General features: G+C 38.8%; 1 protein-coding gene across 3 annotated transcripts in view; it reads left to right on the top strand.

The window, feature by feature from the left end:
- Window positions 1–1,435: 1,435 nt before the first annotated feature.
- The window catches only part of SLC9B2 (solute carrier family 9 member B2), a 50,992-nt gene continuing 43,999 nt past the window's right edge, over window positions 1,436–8,428 (top strand). The window contains exon 1 of one of the 3 annotated variants that reach the window (XM_045067081.1): window positions 1,436–1,958. The gene's annotated coding sequence lies outside the window, so the exon portion shown is untranslated. The remainder of the gene's footprint in view (window positions 1,959–8,428) is intronic. The other 2 variants (XM_045067082.1, XM_045067080.1) reach the window with 2 other exon arrangements.

The raw sequence follows: 8,428 nt of genomic DNA, 5'->3' as shown, positions 1-8,428 counted from the left end.
CGCTCTCTCTCTCTCTGTGTCAAATAAATAAAATCTTTAAAAAAGAAAAGAATAGAAAAGAAAAAGCGTAAGCAAATTCATGAATGATAATTCGATAAGATTATTGGGAAGAAATTTTTTCATATTCTTTTAGTTTTAGCATTTTATGTTTGTTTTTTGTTGCTACTTCAGAAGACTAAATGGTATTATGCACATATAGATAATAAATGAGCACTTAGTCTTTCTTTTTAAAACCTTAATTAATAATATTATCATAATCAAAATGCTGTAACTTCTCATCAGGCGAAGTGATGGAAGACTGAAGCTTATAAGTGTGTTATGAGGTACTTTCTGCTGTGAGCCAGTATACATGAGTATGTATAGCTATGACAAATGAATTCTAAATAAGCACACAATGAATTCTGCAAAATGAATTCTAACATTTATAAAAAAAGGCTTTCTCAGAGTTCTCTCAGCTAACTATAAACAATAAAACATTATAAATAAGAGCAGAGGTAAAATATCACCAAAAAGTTCAATGTTCTCCAAAGTCATGTTAATCAAATGGGGTGATGTGTCAATGAAGAGCACATGACTGAAAGAAAAGGAAAAATATATTTCATTCCTGTGGTAAGAGGAAGCTGGATACCTCCAGAAATTTCTGCAAGCTTTAGGAGAGGAAGAGCAGTTCACGAAAATACAGTAATCACTTTAGATGCCCTGAACATTATTAGATGGACGTGGGTTCATGAACCCACACGACTCACAAAGGAGGGCCTGAGAGACAAGAATGAGTGGTTTCTATCTGGTGGAGACATCGCCTTGATGTTGTCCTTCTTGCTTTAAAAGTGGTGATTAAAACTGACCCAACGAGTGAAAAACAGGTAAGACGATTTTTATTCCTGAAGGAAATGAAAATTACCCCGAAAGAGGCATGTGCATATACACACACTCACTTGAAAAGCGGAAATATAAAGGAAAGGAAGACAGAAATGGAAGGGAATTAATATATATATATATATATATATATATATATATTTAATTTCTTTATTTGAGAGAGAAAGAATGAGAGAGGCAGCATGAGAGGGGAGAGATCAGAGGAGAAGCAGACTCCCTGCTGAGCAAGGAGCCCAATGCCGGGCTGGATCCCGGGACTCCAGGATCATGACTTGAGCCGAAGGCTGGCGCTTAACCAACTAAGCCACCCAGGTGCCTCTGGAAGGAATTTTAAAGGAAAAAAGAAACTGCTGACGGGAAGGTTAAAATCTGAAATGATACAGTAAGACGGGCTGGTGTTAAAAAAGCAATAAAGAAGCGAGGGGCGGGGTGGGAGTCCTTCATCCCACCTAATTGGGTCACCCAAAGAATCCTGTCTTCCCACCGCTTCTGCGAAGACATTTCTAAAAAGCACATCTGAAAGGTGGAGCTAAAACCCAAAATGTAGAAGTCGTTTTAGGGAACGTTAAACGTCGTTAAGTGGCTGTCCGGCCTCCACCCCTGGCTCTGGAAGAGCCAGCGCTGCGCGCACTCGCCAGGGTCTCGTCGTCGCCGCGGTCCGAGCTCGCGGGGCGACCTTTCCTGGGGACGCGCTGGTCCGGGCACCCGCGGTCCGCCAGGCCAGAACCCACGACTGAAACATAGCGGGGCCGCACCGAGGTCTCGGGAAGGGGGCCAATGGTCCGCCAGGCTTCCCGGCCTGGAAAGGCAGAGGGCGCCTGGGGCGGCCGCGCTGGGCCCGGAGGAATCCCTCCCGCGCCACCTGGCCAGACCTCTTTCCGCCGGGCCGCTCCGCGCGTGCGGGGAAGGCGGAGCCTCGGAAGCCCCTGGCACGCCCAGCGCCCGGATATTTGCATATTTCGCAGCCTCGGGCTCCGCTTGGGGAGATGCTCTGTCTGGAGACCCTGCGCGCCTGGCTGGACCGGGCTTCTCCGCAGACATTTTACCCTGTTTCCCACCCTTCCTGCGCTGGAGACCGCGAGGTGAGTAGCCCTCAGAAGATGCTAAGGGCCCAGAGCGAGTTTTTGTTGTTTGTTTGTGTTCTAGTTCTCAAAAGAACTGGAGGGTGTTGCTACTGTGGGCTTCGTTAGCATCGCGAAAAGCTGAGAACCACCAGATCCTACTGAGTGGAAAATACAACCGCCTACTCAAAGTGCACACTGCCTGTGGCTTTTTTTAAAACTTATCAGCCATCGGCTTGTTATCTCGCCCTCCACTCTGGTGATTTGTTGCCCTAAAAGATTAATATCAGAAAGCCACCATTTCCTTTAGCCTCCTGTCAAGAAACGGACACCAGTGGACAGAGAGAAGACAACTACCTTCCTTAGCCTGGTTAATCTCTGTTTTCATTGAAAGACTGACACCCCACTCCTCCACTCTATAAGGGGAACTCCACCTGACGTTATTGCTGCTGAAAACTGCTGTCATAAAGTTCTGGCTTACTGTTTTTAAGAATGAAATATTTCACTCTATTTTTTTTTTAAGACTTTATTTATTTATTTATTTATTTATTTGACAGAGCGCGCGCACAAGCAAGTGGAGCAGCAGGCAGAGGGAGAGGGAGAAGCTGACTCCCCGCTGAGCAGGGAGCCCTGTGTGGGCTTGATCCCAGGAGCATGGGATCATGACCTGAGCCTAAGGCAGATGCTTAACCAACCAACCAGGCGCTCTTGAAACATTTTGCTTTAGCAAATACCTGTGTGTCTTCTCTGGGCCAAGTAGACATAGGAACAAGAAATACAAATATGAATTATTTGTTTCTGCCATTCGGCACCCCAAAATCCAGTGAATCAGAATATACTTAAGTGATTAGGTACTGTGATTTGTGCTATACTACTGATGTGAGCAAAGTGGCTGATTCACATAATATATTTTCTAGAATATTAATATCTTTAGAATTATAACCCTATTGACTAGAGTTTTGCTTTTTTTTTTTTTTTAAGGATTTCTATAGAAGTGGGAAAAAGTCTGTGATGTAGGTCTGTCTTGGAGCTACTCTAAAAATTGCTGTGCTGCATATAGAGGGTTGGCATTCACATCCATTCCTACCTGCATCTAGTATGCCTTCATGTACAGAACAAACTGGAAAACTAAAAACACTTCCTAGACTCCATTCCAGCTAGAGCTCTAGGTGTAAAATTAGGGTCTGGCAAGTAGATGAACTTGTCTGAAATTTCAAAAGCAGAGGTGAGGTACAAGCAAGCTCCCTGCTATTTTTGGCTGTTTGCTATTGGCAGGGAAGGTCCAGGAGATGCCAGTCCTTGTCTTCAGAACTGTGGGTATGGGGAGAGACTGAACAGCAGCAGTGACAACCAGACTCAGCATTGTCATGTCATATCACCAGCTCTGTGGCTGTCAAGAAGCAGTTGAGGGAAGTGGTGAACCTTATGTTCCTTGTCCAGGCAGCTTCCAGATCCCAGCTCCTTGGAGTCACAGCTACAGTGGTGTTCTTGAACTCCATAATCCTTGCCAGCCCTTCGGATTGTAGCAAAAATAGTAAATTCTTCAGTGGCTCATTGGTTAGTGTTCTAGATGTCATTCCTGGAGGCCCAGTCTAGAACCTGCACTTCTAGCCCTTTCAACATTCTTTAGCCTTTAAATAATTCACTTAATTCCCTGTGTAAATCCTCTTCCTGTTTAAAATACCTGAAGTGGCTTCAATTTCCTGTACTGACTGATTAATATGTTTGCTATGTGGCTTCTGTCACATAGCAAATCTCTTCCATTTTTTTTTTTTAAAGATTTTTATTTATTTATTTATTTGACAGACAGAGATCACAAGTAGGCAGAGAGGCAGGCAGAGAGGAAAGGGAGCCAGATGCAGGCAATCTCAGGACTCTGGGACCATGACCCGAAGGCAGAGGCTTTGACCCACTGAGCCACCCAGGCACCCCTCTCTCCCATTTCTTTAGATGGGAAATGAAACCATGAGATTAATTCAGGGGCTTGCAGTGATGTGAATGCCCTCAGTTGGGCTCCACCCTCTGCAGCTGCCACAGACCACCCCCACACATTTGAGTTTGGCCCCTGAAGGTATTTGAGTTTGTTACCCTCTAACTAGGTTAACTCTGAATTCTCCTGCTCTACAAATGTAACATAAAATGCTTCACTTAAAACTTCTACAGAGTATGTTCCGTAACAAAGGATTGTTGAATATCTATTTAGTATTTTCTAGCCTTGTTGATACCTGGTAGGCCAGCGAATCTTGGTCAGCACACAAACACTAATGATAGAACACATCGTTCCTCTGAGAGAAAAGGATTTATAGCTTTCTCTACACAAAGCCTCAGAACATTATATATGGGGAAACAGAGCTACCTATATATGCACTTGTGTAATGAGGGAGTGTTCTAAGTGTTTTGTAGTTATGTGTCACACATGTTAAGAGTACAATTATGAGAAACTTTAAAGAGTTTTTAACAGCCTTCTAAAGTCATTGAGTGTCTCTTATCCATATAATAAAATCTCTTTACCTTTTTTAGAAATCTATTTTATTTATTTTCTATTTTATTTATTTTTAAATTTATTTTTATTTATTTTTTATTTTATTGATTTTTATTTATTTAGTTCAGATTAAAAGGCTTGAATTTGGCACTCTTATCTGTGCTTTTCAGTACAGTATATGTATGCTTTTTTTCTCAAGGAAAATCTTATGAAAGGAAGATAAAGCACGGGGAGTACTCAATTAATACTGTATTAGGATTTTCTGTGACAGAGGCATTATCACCATTTTACAGTTGGGGAAAAAAAACCTATCCAGACTGGCTAACTAACTTGCCCCAAATGGCCCAATCAGGAGGCAGTGACACAAGGATTTACATTCAGGGTTTTCATCTCCATCTTCCTCTGACTTCTCTACATTTTTGCAGCACTATGCTAATTATATTCTAATTAATGTAAATGTGCATAGAATTCCCTACATGCACTTTTCCTTTTCTCTCCTCATCCAATGGTGCCCAACAGCCTCGCCCGCAGATTCTGTTGGCAATAAGTAAATCATGCTCAGCCCTAAGCCAACAGCTGGCATAAAGGAATGGTGGCACAGAGATTGATTTAGACCAAGCATGATTTATCCCTAGGGGTGGAGAAGGTACACACTGGCATACCTGAGTAATGGCTCTTAATAGGTAATAGGTTGCGTTGCCACACTTGGGGAGATTGAATTTTGGAAATTCTGATTTCAGTAGGCCTAGAGGTAGTATTTTACATCAAAAGAAATGAAATCTTGCCATTTGCGACAACATGGATGGAACTAGAGCGTATCTTGCTTAGCGAAATAAGTCAAGCAGAGCAAGACAACTATCATATGATCTCTTTGATATGAGGAAGTGGTGATGCAACATGGGGGCTTAAGTGGGTAGGAGAAGAATCAATGAAACAAGATGGGATTGGGAGGGAGACAAACCATAAGTGACTCTTAATCTCACAAAACAAACTGAGGGTTGCTGGGGGGAGGGGGTTTGGGAGAAGGGGGTGGGATTATGGACATTGGGGAGGGTATGTGCTTTGGTGAGTGCTGTGAAGTGTATAAACCTGGTGATTCACAGACCTGTACCCCTGGGGATAAAAATATATGTTTATAAAAAATAAAAAATTAATTAAAAAATAAAAAAAAATAAACCCTGAAAAAAACAAAAAACAAACAAAAAAAAACTTTGAATTAAATGCATTTGTCCTTGGTAGGGAAAGGAATTAGAAAGCAGAGAAGCAAGTGTTGGGTCCCTTCTCACTAAAAATAATTTGCTTGTTTTCATATCTCATTACATAGTGTTTTACTTCACAATGATTCAATCAAATCACTGTACCAGCTAACCAAATAGAACAGCAGTTGTTTTCCTTTGATTACTTGGTCTTGTGTGGTCGGCACACCTAACACTTTCAGATAAGGTCATTCTGTTCCGGGAAACATTCTTAGTCATTTTAGTAATTAATGCAAGGAAATTTTAACTTGACCTTCACTTGACCTGAATTTCTCACTGCTGGGTAGGTATCCTTTTGGGGAATGAACATGAGATCAAAGTTGATTAGCAGAATCCAGAAACTGGAAGGTTTCTGTATGTTGCACACAGACACTATATCAGACTGTGAAACTCCACTTTCAAAACAAGTGATAAACAACAAAGGTAGGAGTTTTTATTGTCATTACAGTGTACTTAATAAAGAGTTGTGGAGGTGTTCTTTCAAATGTATGACTATAGCCCATACAGTACTCTAGCCATGTATATAAATTCTCATTAAGATTACCCCATTAAGTATTGGTCTGTCCCCAGGTCAGAGAAAATAACAAGAATTACCAGCCTTTATCTGTGTAATGACTCCTTTACAGTAAGTTAGTTGATAGCAATAAGCATATTTTACTTGACCAAGAGCCTGTGGACATTCACAAATTGAGAGTTCTTTTATTTCCTCTAGAATATTACAGAAAACACTTTTAAACATTTAGATTATTAAAATAATCCACAAAAGAGAAGGCTGACTTAACAGACATTTTTCTATATGTGAAAACATATTTACAAAAGTGGTTTTCAAAATGTGCTTCACTTGCCAGGAGGAATAGGGGTCAGTGGACAGGGCTCCTGCAGCTCCATCTTTATTGGTCCTATGTGTTAGATTTCAGGATAAGGTTTTATTTGATGAAATATTTCTTTATTTAAAAAATATTTAAAACTGCTGTAGAAGATGTTAGGCACTTCTCCATCTTCTTAGAAAAACACAAAAACAAACAAACAAACAAAAAAATACCTTAAATTGTAGCATCGGGATTGAGTTACCTAAAATAAAATTACTAGATTTTATCTCTGAAAAATATTATTACTGAGGAAAGCTGTATCATTTTCTTTTCACTAAAAGTTTAAGAATTATGTAGCTTTTAAAAATGTATTTTGAATTGCATAAGAAAATCTTCTTATCATAAACATCCTAACAATGCAAAAATATGGAGAATAAAAATGAAATTCCCTCTAATTCCATTTCCTTCCCCAAAGGCAACTACTATTAACAGACTTTTTCAATTTATTTACATACATATATATATGCATAATCATTCATATTCTTGATCTGTTATTCTTGATCTACAATTTTCTCTCAAGTTTAGAGGAAGGATTTAGGAGACTGTTCTTTTCAAGTCCACAGCTCTATGATTTGGGTGGCATATGTCCCTGGTATTGCAACATGAAGTGCAAATTAAGCCAATATGGTTTCTAAGCATGTAGGTCAGTTCTGTAGAAAATTCTGTATACTGGGAATGTTAAAGAGAGGCATAAGTGGCCAACAACCTTTGCGTATGTTTTTAGAAAACTCTTGACCTGTTAGTGGGGAATCACAACAGTCATAACAGCGACATCCTTTGGCTTAGTTCAAAACACATTCTTCTATTGAAATCTATGTTTGTGTCACAGAACTTTAATTAAATTAACATGATTTACTGAATTATGAAATCTATAAAATTCTACCATTTGACATGAGATAACTTTTTTCTAATATGGTTTATTGTTGTGTATTGGTCTGCATAATGCAATATCTTGATTGAGAGCAGAAAAAAAATTTTCTTCTGTTTGTAGACACTTTTAGTATTTATCTAAAATGTGCTTTGCCTTCTTACTTCTCAGTAACATTTTTTATATACAAAAATATGTCAAAATATCTTAGTTTAACTGATTTAAAAATAAGAGTTCCTTAATCCTTAGAATCTTAAGGTATATTAAAATGGCAAGTTGCCACTTAGCCAATTAATTAATAATTCATAATATGTAAATAATATTTGTCATGAGTACAGATTAAAAGTTCCTGTTTCATTTATTTTGCCACCAATGTTGTGTAACCTAAATGGTTTGGTAAATTTTGTTGTTTATAATAAACTGTATAGCAGTCGTAACAATGAGAAAGAGTAAAGCTAAAGATATTACAGGATAGAAAATAAAAATATTTTCTTATAGGATATGTTTCCAAACTTACAATTAATTATGGCTATACATGAGTAGGATTCTAAACAAAATGTTACAGCAAAAATATAAAATATAATGCAATGATTTGGTAGAAATTACATGAAATCAAAGATACAGATTAAAGAATTCTCTCATTTCACAAATTTTTACACAGTTTTACTATGATACTTGGCTTATACTGGCTGTGTTTATTGAAAATAGTTATTTAGCTTCTCTAGCCTTTAGTTTTCTCATACAAATATTAAAGATATTGAACCAGGTAATTTCTAAAGGCCTTTCCAACTTTTATTATCCCATTAAATTGTGATTCTTAATTACTAGGAAACCATCTAGTCTTTCCATATTTCCCCACTTTTTATTTTTTTATTCAAGACATCCAAGCACCTCCAGCTTGATCCCAGGACCTGGGATCATGACCTAAGCCTAAGGCAGAGGCTTTAACCCACTGAGCCACCCAGGTGCCCCAAAGTATTTCTTTTAAATTAACTTTCTGGATAACTGATACCTAT

The sequence above is a fragment of the Mustela putorius genome, unplaced genomic scaffold (assembly GCF_011764305.1).
Source record: "Mustela putorius furo isolate JIRA1106 unplaced genomic scaffold, ASM1176430v1.1 tig00003871_pilon_pilon_pilon, whole genome shotgun sequence".
NCBI lineage: Eukaryota > Metazoa > Chordata > Mammalia > Carnivora > Mustelidae > Mustela > Mustela putorius.
Note: the sequence above shows the minus strand (reverse complement) of the source record. Positions and strands in the feature narration are given on the sequence as shown.